The sequence below is a fragment of the Enhydra lutris genome, unplaced genomic scaffold, assembly GCF_002288905.1.
Source record: "Enhydra lutris kenyoni isolate GAN:26980312 unplaced genomic scaffold, ASM228890v2 scaffoldscaffold110, whole genome shotgun sequence".
Classification (NCBI taxonomy): domain Eukaryota; kingdom Metazoa; phylum Chordata; class Mammalia; order Carnivora; family Mustelidae; genus Enhydra; species Enhydra lutris.
In genome coordinates, this window is record NW_019154194.1 from 91,436 (window position 1) to 110,686 (window position 19,251).

Below are 19,251 nucleotides of genomic sequence, written 5' to 3' on the forward strand. Positions count from 1 at the left end.
GTAATCTGCATAAGATCCCTTGCTTTTTCCTCCAAGGGAAAGTGACCCTGCCTAAAACAATCCTTTCTTTCCTCTTGCTATTAATAACTTCCTTGCCCCATCCTCCTTCCTACAAAAACCTTCCATTTTGTACAACTCCTGGGAGCTGCCTTCTACTTGCTTTATGGGATGCTGCCCAGTTTATGAATCATTTAATAAAGTCAATTAAGTCTTGAAATTTACTCAATTTTTGTTAACAATGCAAACATTTAGGGAAAAAGAGGTATCGTCTACAGCACAATCTCTAATTCTTTGGGGAAAAAAAGGGATGTGTGAAGGAAAAAAAATGCAAGAACAGTTGACAGCTGGCAGCAGCGAGGCCTTGGTGTTTTCAACTCATAAAAATTGCAAGAATATCAGCAATTTTCAGACATAACTACTTATTGACAACAGTGCAACAAGAAATGCAGTCTTTTTTGAGATAAAGGCCAAGGAAAGAAAGGAGGCTCTGAAATACCATAATTCTGTCTTTGTCCCTGAGAAATCGGAGATATTCTGTCCCCGCTCCACCTCTCCTCCTTTCCAGCTGGAAATGGTTTGGGAGGCTTAACCTTCAAAATAAAACTGCCAGTTGTTTTACTGGAACAGCAGAGAACTGCAAACCAGAACAAGCAAGATATGGCAAAAACCATAGGCAAGTCCACAGAACAAAGGAGAGGAACCCTCCTTTACAGGGGAAAGGGAGAAATTAAGAATGCTGTCCTAAACAAAAAAGTCCAATGGAGTAAACTGCGGCTTGGAAATATAGTCGCTCTTCATTGGCTGAGTTTTGACAATTTCTCATTGGCTGGGCTGACGCAGGGGCAGGAAAGTCGTTCTTCCTCCATCTGGGATAGTAACTAATAGCTAAAATAGTATCAGGTGGTCTCTTCCAAGTGGGTCCGCAACTGACAAGAGGTAGGGTAGGAGGGCTTTCCCCTGCCAGCCTCTGACTCCACTCTAAAGCTGGTTTCCTTTTATTAATTTTCACAGGAGTAACCTCAGAAGGGGTTCGGGACGATCAAGCTTCCTAGAGGGATCAAAAAGAAGTGCCAGGACTTCTTGCAGCTACGATATTGGTGGCTGTCTGGTTACTAAGCACTTAACAAAATTCAAGAGTCTAATACCAAAAGACCACTATTCACCACGGGGCAGGAACTGTCCTTAAGACTTTTATTCATACTATCTCGTTTGATTCTCAAACCACTGGATTATAGGAAGGTAGGATGTCATCCCAATTTTATAGAAAACATCAACTATAAACACACACACACACACACACACACACACACACACACACGCCCCCACTAGAGCCAGGGAAATTTAAGTAAGTGGCCCAATGTTCAACCGCGCGAAAAGGGCAGAGCGAGGGAAAGGTGTGCGGCCTGGGGAGCCAGGACTGCAGGCGGAGAGCCCGGGAGACCCTCCACCAGGCCATACGCTGCTCAACCGCCCCAAACGCCAAGAGGGTTCCTGAAGGGAAAGCCACTCCAGCCCTCAAGTCCCCTCTCTCGCGCGGAGCTCTTTACCCAAAACAATGACCAGCGGTACTGGCACCCAAGGAAGTTCAGGAGGGTTCCGAATCCAGAACCCACTCACCACAGCCACAGGAAAGCCCGCAAAGGAACCCGCGACAACCCGGCCACGTGAGCGGAAGTGCCTGAGACCGCCCCGCCCCCAGGCTGCGCTGGAGCTCTACTACCCAGAATTCCTCTTTCCCGGCCGCCTTGCGGAAGTAGCCAAGTCTCTACCTAACTGACGGACTACATTTCCCAGAAAGCCGGAGAACACCGGCCCCATTCCCATCCTCCTTGGCCGGAAGTGCTTGCGATTTTTGGGAGATGGGGTGCTATAGATTCCACAATGGTAATGGGGCTAAGTTCGTGTTGTCTAGTTCTTGGGCGGTAACATGCATTCCCACACTGGGGCTAGAGTTTACCTTTCAGGAGTCCGGCATCAGAAAATATTGTTATTTAAGCTGCTATTAGTTTTGTCTACAGTAACAGTCAACCTAGCTCATATATGATTGGAAAGTTTTGTTCAAACTGCAGTGATGTACTTAAGATCCTCAGAAGAATGCACAATTGGGTGCCCGGGTAGCTTAGTCCTTGGGCGTCGGCTCAGGTCATGATCCCAGGGTTCTCGGGTAGAGACCATCTGGCTCTCTGCTCAGCAGGAAGCTGGCTTCTCCCTCTCCCACTCACCCTGCTTGTGTCCCCTCTCTTGCTGTGTCTCTCTCTGTCAAATAAATAAAATCTTAAAAAAAAAAAAAAAAGCTGTACATTTGGAAACCTACACAGCAGAACTGTGGATAAAAACTTTAATTTAAAACTGTATTACAAAATTCATGGGCCCAGGAGAGGTATGGTAATTTGGCTGATGCTTTATTATCTCTCCCACATGAGTCTGAATCTCCCAAAATCCATGAGTCACCTCCATTCTGTCAGTACACTATCATGTAATGGCCTGAAGAAACACTGTGCCACAGAGAAGCGCCTTTAATGGGAATAGCCAAGGCCCCTCAAGAGAACCTTGTGGGCATCAATCTTGGCATTTCCTGGGATATTTGGTAGACCACTCAGATGGGATAAAGGCCTGAGACAACCCCAAAAGGAGAAACAAGATTGGACACACATGGGCCCAGATCCCAGCTCTAGGCACCCCAACTGGACAACATTCACTACCAGTAATGACCAAACTCAGGCAGGAGAGGGTAACATTTATTTTTTTTTTAAAGATTTTATTTATTTGTTAGAGAGAGAGCGCGTGAGCACAGGCAGACAGAGTGGTAGGCAGAGGCAGAGGCAGAGGGAGAAGCAGGCCCCCCGCAGAGCAAGGAGCCCAACGCGGGACTCGATCCCAGGACGCTGGGATCATGACCTGAGCCGAAGGCAGCCGCTTAACCAACTGAGCCACCCAGGCGTCCCATGGAGAGGGTAACATTTAAAAAAAAAATTGGTATTGCATAGTATGAGCCCTCCTGAGGCACAGGGCCTGAGGCACAGGGCCTGACCCCCATCTACTTGGATCTAAGAACTGTACAGTCCCCTCTATTCTCACAATCTCACCTCTTTAAGCACACATAGTCTTCTATTTTTATTTACATTCTAGTGAGTTAACATACTGTGCAATTGTGGTTTCAGGAGAATTTAGTGATTCATCACTTATATACAACACCCAGTGCTCATCATAACAAGTGCCCTCCTTAATACCCACCACTCATCTAGCCCATCCCTCAACTACCTCCCTCCATCACCCTTCAGTTTGTTCTCTATCATCAGGAGTCTTTTATAGTTTATTTGCCTCTTTGATATTCCCCCTTCCTATGTGTTCATCTGTTTTGTTTCTTAAATTCTACATACAAGTGAAATCATGTGGTATTTGTATTTCTCTGACTGACTCATTTCGCTTAAAGTAATATACTCTAGGTCCATCCACATCATTGCAAATGGTAAGATTTCATTCTTTTTTGATGGCTGAGTAATATTCCATTGTTTATATATACCACATCTTCTTTATCCATTCATCAGTCAATGGACATTTGAGCTGTTTCCATAATTTTGGTATTGTTGATAATGCTGCTACAAACATTGGGGTGCATGTACCCCTTTAAATACACATAGTCTTATAAGCTACAGAGCCATGAGTATCTTTAACTATGATGTCACCCCTAGCCTGACATCACCAAAACTGGTCTTTAAAAGACTGGGCTTATCGGGCGCCTGGGTGGCTCAGTGGGTTAAAGCCTCTGCCTTCGGCTCAGGTCATGGTCCCAGGGTCCCGGGATCGAGGCCCGCATTGGGCTCTCTGCTCAGCAGGGAGCCTGCTTCCTCCCCCCTCTCTCTCTGCCTGCCTCTCTGCCTACTTGTGATCACTTTGTCAAATAAATAAATAAAATCTTTAAAAAAAATAAAAGACTGGGCTTATGACAGAAATTCCACTCCTAGGTAAGTACCAAGAGAGAAGAAAACATATTTACACACTTGCACAAAAATGTTCATAGCAGCATTATTCGTAATAGCCAAATTGTAGAAATAATCCAAATGTCCAGCAACTGATGGACATTTAAATAAAATGTGATATATTTATAAAATAGAATATTATCCTGCAACTAAAAAATGAAGTACTGAGGGGTGCTTGGGTGGCTCGGTCAGTAGAACTCTACCTTCTGCACGGGTCATGATCCCAGGTCCTGGGATCAAGCCCCACACTGGGTTCTCTGCTCAGCAGGGAGTCTACTTCCTCTGCCCCTCTCCTTGTTGTGCTCTCTCTCTCTAAAATAAATAAATAAAACCTTTAAAAAATGAAGTACTGATTCATTGGAGGGTTAACCTTGAATATGTGCTTAGTGAAAAAAGTTACACACAATAAAGAATGTTTAATGATCCTATTTATATGAAATGTGCATAATACATCAAGCTGTAAAGGAAGATTAGTTGTTATCAGGGACTTGTCCATTGGGAGTTGAAAAATGATTGCTAATGGATGGGGGGTTGGTGAGCTGTTGAAAAAGTTCTGGAATGAGATAGTGGTGATAGTTTACATCTTTGTGAATATACCAAAAATCATGCAATCATACACCTCACTAGTGTAAATATTAAAGTATGTGAATTATATACCAATTAAAAAAACTATTTGAAACATTTCCCTCTCATAAGTTATTATGGACTGAACTGTGCCCCTCTGTCATGCATATGTTGAAGCTCTAAACTCCAATATGACTGTATTTGGAGTTACGGTATTTAAGAAGGCAATTAAGATTAAATAAGTCATTAGAGTGGGGCCCCAGTCTGATAGGATACAAACAAATGGGAAAGTATTCATGTTCATAGATAGGAATAATTTATACTGTTAAAAATATCAATACTACCAAAAGCCATCTATAAATTCAATGGAATCCCTATCAAGAGTTCAATGGCATTTTTTTTTTTTACAGAAGTAGAAAAAGACACTCCTAAAATTTATACGGTACCACAAAAGACCCCCAATAGCCTGAGAAAGAAGAACAAAGCAGGAGGCAACATACTTCCTGATTTCAAGCTATACTATAAAGTTACAGTCATCAAAACAGTATGGTGCTGATATAAAAACAAATAGATTAATGGGACAGAATCGAAAGCCCTGAAATAAACCCAGACATATATGCTCAACTAATATTTGACAAGGGAGTCAAGAACATTCAATGGAGAAAAGACCATCTTTTAAAAAAATGCTGCCAGAATAACTGGATTTTCACAGGTAAAAGAATGAAACTGGGGGTGCCTGGGTGGCTCAGTGGGTTGGGTCTCTGCCTTTGGCTCAGGTCTGAACTCAGGGTCCTGGGATCGAGCCCCATATCGGGTTCTCTGCTGAGCAGGGAGCCTGTTTCCCCCTCTCTCTCTGCCTGCCTCTCTGCCTACTTGTGATTTCTCTCTCTCTGTCAAATAAATAAAATCTTGAAAAAAAAAAAGAATGAAACTGGATGCATATCCTATACCACTCACAAAAAAGAACTTAAAGTGAATTAAGAACTTAAATGTAAGAAACTCCTAAAAGAAAACAGGAATAAATCTCCTTAACATGGGTCTTGGTTATGATTTTTTGGATGACACTTAAAGCACAAATAACAAAATAAAAAACAAGTGAGACTATATCAAGCTAAGAAACTTCTGCAAAGCAAAAGAAAGCACCAACAAAGTGAAATGACAACCTATGCAATGGGAAAAAAATCTGCAAGCCATATATCTGGTAAGAGAATAATATCCAAAATAGATAAGAACTCACACAACTCAATATCAAAACAAACAAGCAACCCCCCTCCCAAATAACCTAACTAAAAATGGGCATAGAACCTAAACAGACATTTCTCCAAAGAAGACATACAAAATACCAAGAGGTACATGAAAAAAAATGTTCAGTTTCACTAGTCATTAGTAACACCCTAATTAAAATCATAATGAGATATCATTTCATGTGTGTTAGAATGGCCATCATCAAAAAGACAAGAGGTAACAAATGCTGGCATGAATGTGGAGAAAAGGGAACACCTGTGCACTGTTGGTTAGATTGTAAATTGATACAGTCACTGCGGAAAACAGTATGGAGAATCCTTTAAAATTAAAAATAGAATTACTGTATGATTCAGCAATTCCACTTCTGAGAATATATCCAAAGGAAATGAAAACACTAATTTGCAAAGATATCTGCATCCCCATGTTTGTAGCAGCATTACTCACGATAGTCAACACAAAGAAACAACTTACGTTTTCATCAGTGAGTGAATGGATAAAGACGTCTTGGTGTACATTTACAATGGAATATTACTCAGTCATAAAAAATGATGAATGTTCACTTCAGCAGTGCAAATACTAAAAAAAAAAGAAATGATGGAACCCCACCATTTGCAATAAAAGAGATAGACCTTGAAGACATGCTAAGTGAAATAAGTCAGACAGAGAAAGACAATTATTGCGTGATCTCACTTATATGTGGAAACTAAAACAAAAACAAAAATCTAAAACAAAAAACAAACTCATAGAAAAAGGGAATAGATTTGGGGTTACCAAAGGCAGAGGGTGGGGGAATTGGAGGAAAGTAGTCAAAAGGTATAAATTTCCAGTTATAAGATAAATAAGTACTAGGGAAGTAATGTATAACATGATGACTACAGCTAGCACTGTCATTTAACATACAGGAAACTTCTTTATGAGAGTAAATCGTTAAGAGTACTCATTACAAGGAGAAAATATTTTCCTTTCTTCTTTTTATTTATACAAGAAGGTGGATGTTAGCTAAAGCTATTTTGGTAATCATTTCACAATATATGTAAATCAAACCATTGCACTGTACACCTTAAACTTATGCAATGAGTAGGTCAATCATTTCTCAATAAAATTAGGGCTAAAAAGTCAACAAATAATTGGCTAATATGTATCTGAAAATATAAAAAAATGAATATTTGTAACTATTAGAGTCATCATTGTTGGAACTGATGTTAAGTGTTATGTAAAACTCACCTTTCCCTACTCATTCCACATTCCTCTTACTCTCAGCAAACACCTCAGTTCATTGTGATTCTTTTCCTAGTGGATGAACCAAATTCTCATTCAAGATTTTGAGACATTAACAGTCCTGCCTGAATTGTGTTGTTGTATTTTTCCATGGGTTTTAAATCATAAGACCTGGTGCTTTTAAGAGACACCCTAAGTGATCTCTTGCATTCTGGACATACTCTTGCTTACTTCCACTGTGTTGTAGCAACTCAATTCTCTCATCGTTATCAGGATCAATTACCCAGCCAATAAAATAACTCCCTTCTTTGACTATTCATTCAGAAGTAAGAGACATCAAGTGCCCAGTTTGAAGTATCAAGTTCAAGTTCAATGGAATCATTATTGCATCTTCTGATGGACTCATTCGTTCCCTTGGAAATAAGATCTCTATAGAGCCTGTTCATGAAAACAGGAAGCAAAATGTTTGCTATTGGATCACTTAAAGTAATACTGAGTGGAGCCACAAAACTTTCTACCCCTGGATTCCTGATTTTGTGAAACTTGTTTACAGGTATAAGAGCAGCATATTCTGGGCACTGATTTAAATCATATACAGCATCTATGAGGACATTGTTCGAGCCCAACAAGATACTGCCATCTACCTGGTAATGTAACTAAATTTTCAAAAGGCCAGTCCATTTTCTATCAATTCAACTACTTCAAAGGTAATGGGGAACATTATAGAAACAATGTATTCTATGAGGATGGGCTCATTGACACACTTCATTTGCTATGAAGTGAATTCCTTATCAGAAGCAATGTTGTGTGCAGGTTTCTCAAAAAAATTAAAAATAGAACTACCATATGATTTAGTAATTGCACTACTGGCTATTTATCCAAAGAATATGAAAACACTAATTCAAAGATATATATGTTTATTGCGTTTATTGCGTTTATTGCGGCATTATTTACAATAGCCAAATTATGGAAGCAGCCCAAGTGTCCATCAATAGATGAATGGATGAAGAAGATGTAGTGTGTGTGTGCGTGTGTGTGTGTGTGTACACACACACACACGCACACACACAGACACACAGAGTGCAATATTATTCAGCTATTTAAAAAATGAACTCTTGCGATGCCTGGGTGGCTCAGTCTGTTAAGCATCTGCTCAGGTCATGATCCCAGCGTCCTGGGATCGATCCTGCTTAGGGATCCTTGCTCAGCGAGAAGTCGTCTTCTCCCTCTGCGTGCTCTGCTTGCAGCTCTCCCTGCTGGTGTGCTTGCTCTCTCTCTCTGACGAATAAATAAATAAAATCTTAAAAAAAATTTTTAAAAATGAAATCTTGCCATTTGCCACGTGGATGTATCTAGAGAGTATTGAAATAGGTAGGATTAAGACTACATTTACCTTGATAAGCACTGAGTAATATATGGAATTACTGAATCGCTATATTGTACATCCGAAACTAATAGAACTCTGTATATTAACTACACTGGAATTGAAATAAAAATAAATTTTAAGAAAGAGAGTCAATGTCATGTGGAATACTACAATGGTAGAAAAGAACTGTTAAAGCACACGGTGGTTTTGGCAAAAGCGCTATGGGCATGGAAGGCGTATCCATATCCAGAGTGTCTATTCAATTTAAAACAAGGCACTGCCCTTTCCATGATGGAAATGGTTAAATGGAACCAAACTCCCGCAGATAGCTGCAAAATCATCCTGGGGAAAGGGGCTATGTAAAGGAAATAGTGTTGGTCTCTAATGCTGGCAACTGGGCACTCAGCAATGGCTACAGCCAAGATGGCCTGGTACATGGAAGCAAAGCAAAAACAAACTGAAACGGTGGATAACCTCCATTCCTGCCATTATGGCCACTTGACTCATGAGTTCACTGGGCAGGGACAGAAGCGGCTGTTGACAAAAGCTAAAATGTAGCAAAACACTGGGTCAAACTACATACTGATTAAAACCCTCCTCTACTGCAAGTACCCTATGGTGGTCATTTACATGGAGCACAGTTATCTTCACATTCTTTCCCCACTCAGTGGTCTATCCAAAATACCGCTCTCAGGATCCTGTGCAACCTATTTTCCAATCATGTTTGAAGAACCTGAAAATCCAGCCAAAGCCCTGGGCCATAACCCATGAAACTATATAGACTCTTAATTCTAGCCATTTGCTCCTTCATGCCAAATGAGCAACCAAGGTGCACTGCTCAAAGTTCTGCCCACTGAGAGGATTTCCCTTCACAACGGTCCTTCAGGGATGTCCCAGAAAGTGTTGTGTGTCAGTTGGACAATTTCAGGTCCATGCCTGCCTATCACACAGAACCATCTGAAGATTGGTCAGGAATAAGTTTTCCCCTCCTCACCCTAGTCACAAGGAACTTTCCATAAATCCACAGAGGTGCACTGGGACAAAGTAATGTAGCACAAGTATGGACTATGGGCATTTGGGCCATTAATTGATGCTTTCATTGCTTCACATATACTTCCATTTAATATATATATATTATATATAATGTATTATATATAATATATATACTTTATATTTATATATTTATATATACTATATATAAATGGAAGTATATGTGAAGCATATATATATATATATATATATAAAATCTTTCATTTGATAATGGAGTGCTTCTGTACATGCCCACATCTAACACTACATTGGTAAGATGACACCTAGTCCGTGAAGGCAAGGTCAGGGTATATGGTAACTTGATAGCCCATGGTTAACTCTTCAGCCACTGCTAAAGTGCAATAGTAAAACAAAAGCTGTCTCTTAAAAAGAAGGTAGGTGTGTCTAGAGGATGCAGGGCTTCATGCCAAAATTCTAAGTGTCTGCGCTATGGATGATCTATAGTGTCTGGCCAAACATTAAAAACACCATTTCTGTCTGCCACTAACATTTTAAGAACCCTTGAATCTGCTGGATCATATGACCCAAGTGGCAGAGCAGCTTATACATGGCAGCCTAGACTAGTTGAGAGCCTTTTTCTCCTCCGGGCTCCAGTCAGTTTTCAGGTCACACAAAAAAGAACAGTGTAGCACACCCCAACGAGGAATACACTTGTTCAGAAATCTGAGGGAGCACAGTAGGCATGGTGACTCTCTTTTGGTTGTAGGAGGGCCCAGATGCAACATGTCCTTTACTTTAGTGGTATTTCAACATGCCAACACTAAGGATCCCCTAGCAATTTTACTGAAGTGGAGGGCACCTAGGTTTTTAGGGAATTTATTTCCTACCCTCTGGCATATAGTCTTACCAATATACCTAGGGTAACAGTGACTTCCTGCTCACCAGGGCCAATCAGCATCAATCAATGTCAGAACCAGGATCCAGCAACTCCAGGTAAATGGTCCCTTTGGAGGAAGCCTGGGAAAGATTAAAACTGCAATGCGTGGCAGGGTAATGGGATACTTAGGAAGATGCAGCCTTTCCTGAATTCAATAAATTCTGGGTGTGTCTGGGTGCTGTGTCTGTGTGCTGCTTAAGAGGCAGTCAGTATCTATTTTTGGTGGTTGCAGTTGGATTTCTGTTCACATGACTTGGAACTATTCTATTTATACATATCAAATAAGAATTTAGTACTCTTCACATCTATTTGTTTTAGGGATATTAAAGTCAATAACCAATGTCATCTATCAGTCTATTCTGAACACTATGTTGGTTCTGTTGTCCATTAGAGTATTCCTAACCAACTGGTCTTGGGACTAAATGCCACTAACCACTTGGCTGCCACCACACTAGGATCCCATCATTAAATTCATTTAGGGATCCCAGTTCGGTGGAGTTCCCACTGTAATACCTCATCTACAGAGAAGAACAAACCTTGAGCTCTTCAAAGATACTGAGATTCCTCTCACAAATTATTTCTCATGGTGAACTATGATTTCTCTATCCTTCCAGGATAGGTGATCATGTCTAACATGATAAATCTGCTCTAACATTCAAATCTCCCTAAGACTTTGATCACTTTCCTCTACATTGTACCAAAGAAATTCTGGAATTTCAACCTAACTTACTGTAGCTACATTTCCTTCCATTTTTCAACCTATCAACCAAAAATCAAAACAAAACAAAACAAAAAAAAAACCTTTCCAACTTAAGGAGCTAACATTTTAGATCCAGAATCTATGCTTAGTGAGCCTATTTCAGTATATTCATGTCATCAAATTTTATACTCCTTGTACCATCATCCCATATCCCCAAGATCCATTCCCAAATGTGTTCCCAGATTTGTCCATATAAATTGAAAAATCATGAAATTCTTTTGAGGTGTGGACTATCACCTCAGTGTTATATTTGTAATTAAGTCTTTGGTATGAGGTATGACTTGAATTGAAGTATAAGTGTGGAAGCAAAGTAGTGTAGCAGGATTTGGTCCTGAGGAGAATCAGCAGTGTCATTCAATGTATCTATCTCAGAGGAAACCACTGCATGTTCTTCAGGCAAAAAAGGGTCAGTGGAATGGCTGCTTCTAGTGGCAAGGACGACTTTGCAAAATTCAGGGGTTTGAGAGCAGTCTCTCAGGGACAAGGGTATATTTGTAGATATTCTGTATTCAACAGAAAAGTCCCAGCATTGTTGGAGCAACAAAATGAGAACAGATGTATTGAAGAGGATAAGAACAGTTCACTTTACCTGTGTCACCTCTCCTCCAAGACAGAACTCACTGCCAAGAGAGATCCCATTGGTCTGCAGCTTCCCCCATGTGGGAAAGTATGATCATATGAAAGAGTACTCGGCCTCCCCAGTGGTGTGTGATGCTTCTCAAGAGGCTCACTTCTTTCCTGCTCTACCCAGAATACTGAGGTGATCCGCACGGCTGAATGGTTGGGACAGGCTGGGAGCACAGCCACCAGGGCTGGGAACTCATCCAAGATATGCAGATTCTATTAAATGCTTCACAGACTGTCGGGAAGCCTGCCCAAAAGCTGCTGCTGGGGATGCCTCTCCTGCAGTCTCTGCAAAATGCCCCTTGGCAGCCCCAACCCTCCACATGCCTCATTTCCTCTACCTTGTGACTAGCTCCCTGCACCCACCCCAGCAGATGCTAAGCATGAGCCTTTACAGACCTCTAGCAAACACACATAGAAAGCCATCCAAATTCTGTAGGATTTGGAAAAGGAACACAAACATAAGCACTTCAGGGAAAAACTGTAAGGGGAAATAAGGGAGGCTCTCAACACCAAGCCTGGCTTTGTGGGGTAGAGAAAAAGCATACATTCTTATAAATGTCCTCCATCAGAGGGAAGACAAAGTGTGGACTGGATGCATCCTCAGAAAAGTTCTGAGAAAGCCTCAGAATCCCTAGCCAGCTGACTAGTGACATTATTTCTCTACTGAAGCCACTCAGTAGAGACTGGAGGAGGTTACTCCTTCTTCAAATGAAAAGACAGCAACACAAGACTTCAAGGAATAGGAGAAATCAAGGAAACACGACACCACCAAAGAACACAATAATTTTTCAGTAAGTAACCTCAAAGAAATGGAGAGTGAAGAACTGCCTGACAAAGAATTCAAAATAACTTCTAAGCAAGCTTAGTGAGAACACTGACAGACACCCCAACAAAATTAGGAAAGGAATACGTCAACAAAACAGGAAGTCCAGTGGAGAGATAGAAGTTAGAAAAAAAGAACCAAACTGAAATTCCGGAGCCCCCAAATATAATGAATGAAATGAAAAGTACAATAGAGAGTATGACCATCAGACTTGGTCAAGCAGAATAAAAAATCTGTTGGTTCAAAGATGAGTCATTAGAAATTTTCAGTCAGGGGCATCTGGGTGGCTCAGTTGTTGGGTGTCTGCCTTCGGCTCAGGTCATGATCCCAGGGTTCTGGGATCGAGCCTCGAATCGGGCTCCCTGCTTGGTGGGAAGCCTGCTTCTCCCTCTTCCACTTTCCCTGGTTGTGTTCCCTCTCCCACTGTGTGTCTCTCTGTCAAATGATTAAATAAAATCTTTTTTAAATTTTTAAGAAATTTTAAAAAAGAAGAAATTTTCAGAGAAGAAAAAAAGGGGAGAAGAAAGCCCATGTGAATTATGGGTTATACTACAGGAAAACAATATACATATTATGGGAGTCCCCGAAGAAAGAAAGGGGAAGAAAACTGACTTGTATCCTTTATAATATCCTGTAATATTAAGTAAACTGATTTCCTGAATTATTCTTCCTGGTGTGCCTCGCCAACATCACCATAATAGACTTCATTAAAATTTGATTACATCTCCTCTGGGCCCCCAGATATCACTGACTCTGATCAGGATACACATTAGTGCTCATTCAGTTCAGGCACACACCTTACCAAAAAAACATCATTTGGAATATGCGTTTGTCCTATCATCTACAGATAGAGAAATAATGGTCTACTGAAGGATGCCCTATTAAAATCACAAAATGGGTGCTCGATTTGGTGGCACATATACTAAAATCACAAAATGGATAATGGCTTCTAGATGGCTCTCTCTTCTGCACATTTCTTTAGTCACCTTGAACTTTCAATCTTTAGGTCCCAAGACTGCCAAAATGACATCAGGGGACCATCCTTTTTCTTTCCAGGCTCTATAATACCCAGATAGAACTCCCTTTTTCACCCAAAGGCACCCCTTCCAAATCCTGCCTCTTCAGTTCTGGCACAATGTGTGCTGGACTGGCAACCATTCTAGGGCAGATAATAGAATGGGATCCACTGGGAACTGAGGGCCCATGACCGCTGAAAAGATTATTCTATAGGCCACAAGAAAGGTCTCTGCCAAACTTGCTACCCTTCCCCAACAGTATAAAGGTTGGCTAAAGGGAGGTCTCCCGTTATAGGAAGTATGTCTTGTACCTAGTCCCATACCTGTAATTGTGTAGATCTTTAAACAAGGGGAAGATCGTAAATTAGTGGCCAGCACCAACATTTTTTTTTTTTTTTTTGAGAGAGGGAATGCATGTGAGCACACATGTGCATGTTAGCAAGAGAGTGGAGGCAGAGGAAGAGGGAGAGAGAGAGAATCCCGAGCAAGTTCCACATTTAGCAGGGAGCCCAACATGGGGCTTGATCTCATGACCCTGAGATCATGACCTGAGCCAAAATCAAGAATCAGACACTTAACCTACTGAGCCACCCAAGTGCCCTACCCAGCACCAACATTCTTAAATAGGACACCAGCTCTGGCTTCAGCCCATTATGTAAATACTTAATGGGGGAGCCACTACAGGATCTGGGATGACAATGCCCATGACTCCCATCATAATAAGCAGGCACCCCCAGCATGCTGAGGACCACACATCAAAAGCAAAAATATGTCATTGTGGGACATTATAGCTCTACTTGGCCTGACCTTATCTCATTTGGCTCATCATCTGGGCCTGGGATTCTCCCACTCCAGCTCAATGCCAAACTCCTTGTTTGGGCATTCCATTACTTCACAGCTTTTATTTGATAACAAATGGAGGTAAAAGTGACAGAAGACACAATGTGTATCTGTATAGGTAGAGCTCCTAAGTCTACTTATATTCTACATGTGATGCATATGAGGTCACCTGATAGAGCCAACGTGCCCCAGAGCATCCCTTGGTCTTCAGTCAGTCTTGCAATAATTTCTCAAATATAGAACTCTGCCTTGAGGTCTTGGGTGTTAGCCCAGGATTCATATCAGTAGTTTCCATCATCTACTACATGGTTCCTTAAAGGTACTACCCGCCATTCAATCACAGATGACAGCACAAACAACAACCATCAGCTCAGGGATGAGGATCTCAGCCCAAAGAGATCAAAGCATCCCGAATGATAACTTCAGCACAACCAACAGTTCCAAACTTAATGCTGACTCAAGATATTCTATCACAATTTCAAGCCACAGCCCATCAAATAATAATTCTGACACTCCCCTCTGCTCCAAGTCCAACATACAGTTTTTCCAGCCAACCTGTACCCCCTTTTATGGCCACTGTAACCTCCCAAACGCCCCCTTTAAAAAAATCACTCACCTTCTGCCTTATCCCCAAAGTTTCAATCTATGTAGCCTTGTTTATTACACTTTGTTCCTGACTTAGCCAATGCCAATAGTATCTATCGTAGGCAACTTAACTGAAACTCCCAATTTCTCTGCTTATGTATATCTTGGCAACCTCCCTATTCTCCTCCCTTATACAATGTAGGCACATTGTAAGAAACTAAAGCTTACTTTACTGCCAGGCCCTTACTTACTGAAACATACCCAGGTCCTAATGAAGCACACTGGGACCTACTATTGCCTATTACCTACTCCAATGCATCAAGGAACACAAAGTAAATTATCTAAATTTGTGCTTGAACCATTCTTTTCCTTCTTCCTGTGTTGCCCTTTTGTTGTGAGCTAGCACCATGCAAATTAGCCAATTTATATACACTGGTGCCTCACCACTACACAATTTACACAAGTTTAAAACTCCACCTCCTTCCATGCTTAAGAGCTGGGACCTGGACACGGTAACTGCCCCCACACCACTCTCCACTATGCCTGCCACAACCACATCAGCTCCAATCCTTTTGTTCAACAATCCATGCTACACTCTCTACTATTCCCACATCACTACACCACTTCCTACTTTCCTCCACTTGCTGGATAGTATCTATAAAACAGTTAACATGCTACCCAAAAAATAAAACTCCAACAATGCTGGACCAGGCACCCCAGCTTGGGTAAACCACTTATACAACTAATTCCCACGCCCTTGGAGGTCTTTGCTATCCATATTAACCACTATCTTCTTTGGTCACCTTCCAGTTCCTTTACTTCCCCCAGCACTTCCTCAGCCTCACCAGGCTCTTCCTCAGTATCTTTTGCTTCACAAACCTCATGCCCTTCCTAGCCTCTACCAACAACTGTTGTTATACACACAGCTATTAAAAGTATATGCCCCCTTATGTATGCACTAATGTACCCACAACAGGGTACACACAGTCTATCTTTTAAATCTATTATAAATTAAGCCTCATTTTTTATACGCCACATTTTATATAAACACCACAATTTTTGATATAATAGGCACAAGTCTAGGTCCTTTCAGTTCTGTACCACAGACTTAGCACCTAGAGGCCAACCAAACAATGTCACAACTCCTGGCAGACCACATATATCAAAAAGCCCAAGATTTAGAAGGCTTTAATAAGACAGAAATTCTGTAGCTGCTGTAGGAGCTGATAACATTGCATTGGCATCTCAAGGTAGATCCTTGAAGGGAACCTCTGGCTGTATGTAGGTCAATAATATAGGAAAAGTCTCTAAAATAGTTCAACAGATAAAACAATAAATCAAAATAGTCAATGATTTTGCCAAGTTACTATCATACTCCAAGAGATTTTGAATCCCCACTCAGATCTTCTCTCAGATTCTTCATCTACCTGGACTTTTATCTGGCCCCACATTTTCTTTCATAAAACTATCAACCAGATTATTTTAGTCAACTTTGCAAATGTGCCCTGTCAAATACCAGTTTATTTACAGGGATATCTGGGAGGTTGCCATGCTAGCCCAAATGTCAGAAGCGAATTGTGAAGACCATAGGAAAGAAACTTGGACATGATTTAGTGTCTGCAAATTGTAAGCTTCATCTCCTGCCCATCCATGTTCACTGCCTCCTTCATAATTCTGATAAGGTTCACCTATCACTCTCAAAGTGCAACCTCCCATTTTTTAAACTTGTTCAGGGAGGACTTCCACTGTATAAAATACCTGAACACTGACCATTCTTTCTGTTCCAGACCTTCTCTTAGACAGCTATCCCCTCTACCTTAGATCATCCCAAAGCACTACCATCATGAGTTGTGTTACCCAAATCTAATGATGGTGAGGGTACTTCCTTACAACACAATGAAATTGCTGCAATATGTATATCAATTGCATAGAAAAATAAAGCTCTTTGCAGATGACATGATTATCTACACAGAAAGCTCCAAGGAATCTATACAGCATGGCAACTTTAACTAATACGCAAGTTTGGCAAGATCATAAAATACATAAAACAATCAACTGCATTTTTATATACTAGCAATAAATGACTGGAAATTGAAATTTGAAAAATTCTATCATTTAACTTAGCACCAAAAAACACAGAGTACTTAGGTATAAATCTAATCTAATAAAATATGTGCAGAATCTATGTGCTGAAAACTACAAATTATTGACAAAAGGAAATGGAAGGGTCCTAAACAAATAGGCAGATATTCTGTGTCTGTGGTGTAGAATATTCCATATTGCTAAGATGCTAAGTCTCCCTAAAGTCATTGATATATACTCAATGCAATCCCAACAAAATTTCCAGCAATTAGTTTATTTTCAAAAATCACAAAACTTATTCTAAAAATTATACAAAAGTAAGCAAATTAAAAAGGGCAAAACATTTTGAAAAAGAAGAATGGAGTTGGAAAACTCATAACTTAAATAAGGCTACATATTGGCAAAATGATAGACACATAGACTGATGGAACCAAGCAGAGGCCAAAAAAAGACCCACACATGTATGATCAATAGATTTTCCACAAGGGCTAACAGAAATTTGATGTTAAAAGGATACTTAGTAAGTGGATGTTCACAGGCCAAAAAACACGGTCCTTAACCTCACACTTTATAAAGATGAACTCACATGGATCAGAGACCTAAATGCAAAACCTGAAACCATAAAATTTTTAGATAAAAAAGGAGAAAAATCTTAGTGACCTTGGTTTGGGCAGAGTTCTTAGATCTAAAACCAAAAGCACAATCCATGGAAGATGAAAACAGAACTTCATCAAAAACAAAATTTCTACTCTGTGAAAAACACTGATAATGGAATAAAAACACAAAACACACAGAGATAAAATATTTGCACAACATGTAACTGACAAAGGACATATGTCCGGAACATATAAACTCTCAAAAATCAAGAACAAGAAAACAGTTCCCAGAGAAAATAGATATACATACAGGACACATTCAGATATAAAAGACGCCCAACACAGTCATTAGGGAAATGCAAATTAAAACCAAAGTGAGTTGCCACGATAAACCTATTGAAATGGTAAAAACAAAACAAAACCCTAATATGCATTGATGTTAGGAATGCAAACTGGTATACCCATTTTAGAGTTGTTAGCTTTCCACACAGATGGACGTACTACACAATTCCACTCTTTAAATATTTACTAAGACAAAGAAAACCTGTTGACACACATACCTCTTTGCAAATATTTATCACTGTTTTCTTCATAATTGCTAACAACTGGAAACTCAAATATCCTTGAATTCATAAATGGATAAACCAAACACGATTCATCCATACACTAGACTACCATTCAGCAATAGAAGGAATGACTACAGATCCATACATCAAGATTCATGAGTCTCAGAAGCATAAAGTGAAAGAAGCCAGACTTGAAAGATTATATACTGTTATGATTCCATTTTAGGACATTGCAAAAAAAGTCAACTACGCAGACAGGAAACAGGCAGATGGCTGCCAAAGGCAGGGAGAGGAGACAGGGAGATGGGTTGACTACAAGAGTACAAAGGAATTTCAGGGTAGGGGGTCGGTCTTGGAAGTGTTAAACATCTTGATTGAGTTGGTAGTAAGTAATATAATAGTAAGCATGTGCCATGACACAGAATGATATAACTAAGAGTCGATTTTACTATACAAACTATTCCCTAATAATAATTTTACAAAAAATGTTAGCTTGTAGAATTTTCATAGATGTCTTTTATCTCACTGAGGAATTTTTATAATGGACACTGATTTTGTCAATCTTACTTTCCTCAATCTACTAAAATGATCATATATTTGATCAAGAGAATCCAGACATATAAGAGGACACACATCGAACCAAAGAACAGACTTAACTAATGTGAGGTATAGCAATCAAACTTGTTGCCACTGGAGGTGGGAATAACTAGAAATGTACACGAGGAAACATTCTGGTTGAATAGAAATTTTGTATACATTGATTTTGGTGATTACATAAGTGTATACATTTGTCAAAATTCATGAAGTTGTAAAATTGAGATTTATGCATGTTACTGCATGCAAATTATACCTCAATAAAATGTTAGCATATAAAAGTGCTGGTCAAAACCCACTGAAGTGACTGGGGACCTACTGGCAGGTTGATAAACACTAGTTCACAGGACCTGTAGGGTTGGGAAAATGAGCCCATGTGTACAACTTAAATGTCCTCTAAGCCTTGCAGAATTCCTCTACTAAGCCCATTTCATAGAAATTTTTAGAGAACTGAATAAAAAT

The 19,251-nt window shown here is 40.2% G+C and overlaps 1 protein-coding gene across 1 annotated transcript in view; it reads left to right on the forward strand.

Moving 5' to 3' along the window:
- LOC111139493 (zinc finger protein 404) overlaps positions 1–19,251 on the forward strand; it is a 169,477-nt gene that overhangs the window by 90,779 nt on the left and 59,447 nt on the right. The window lies entirely within an intron of this gene.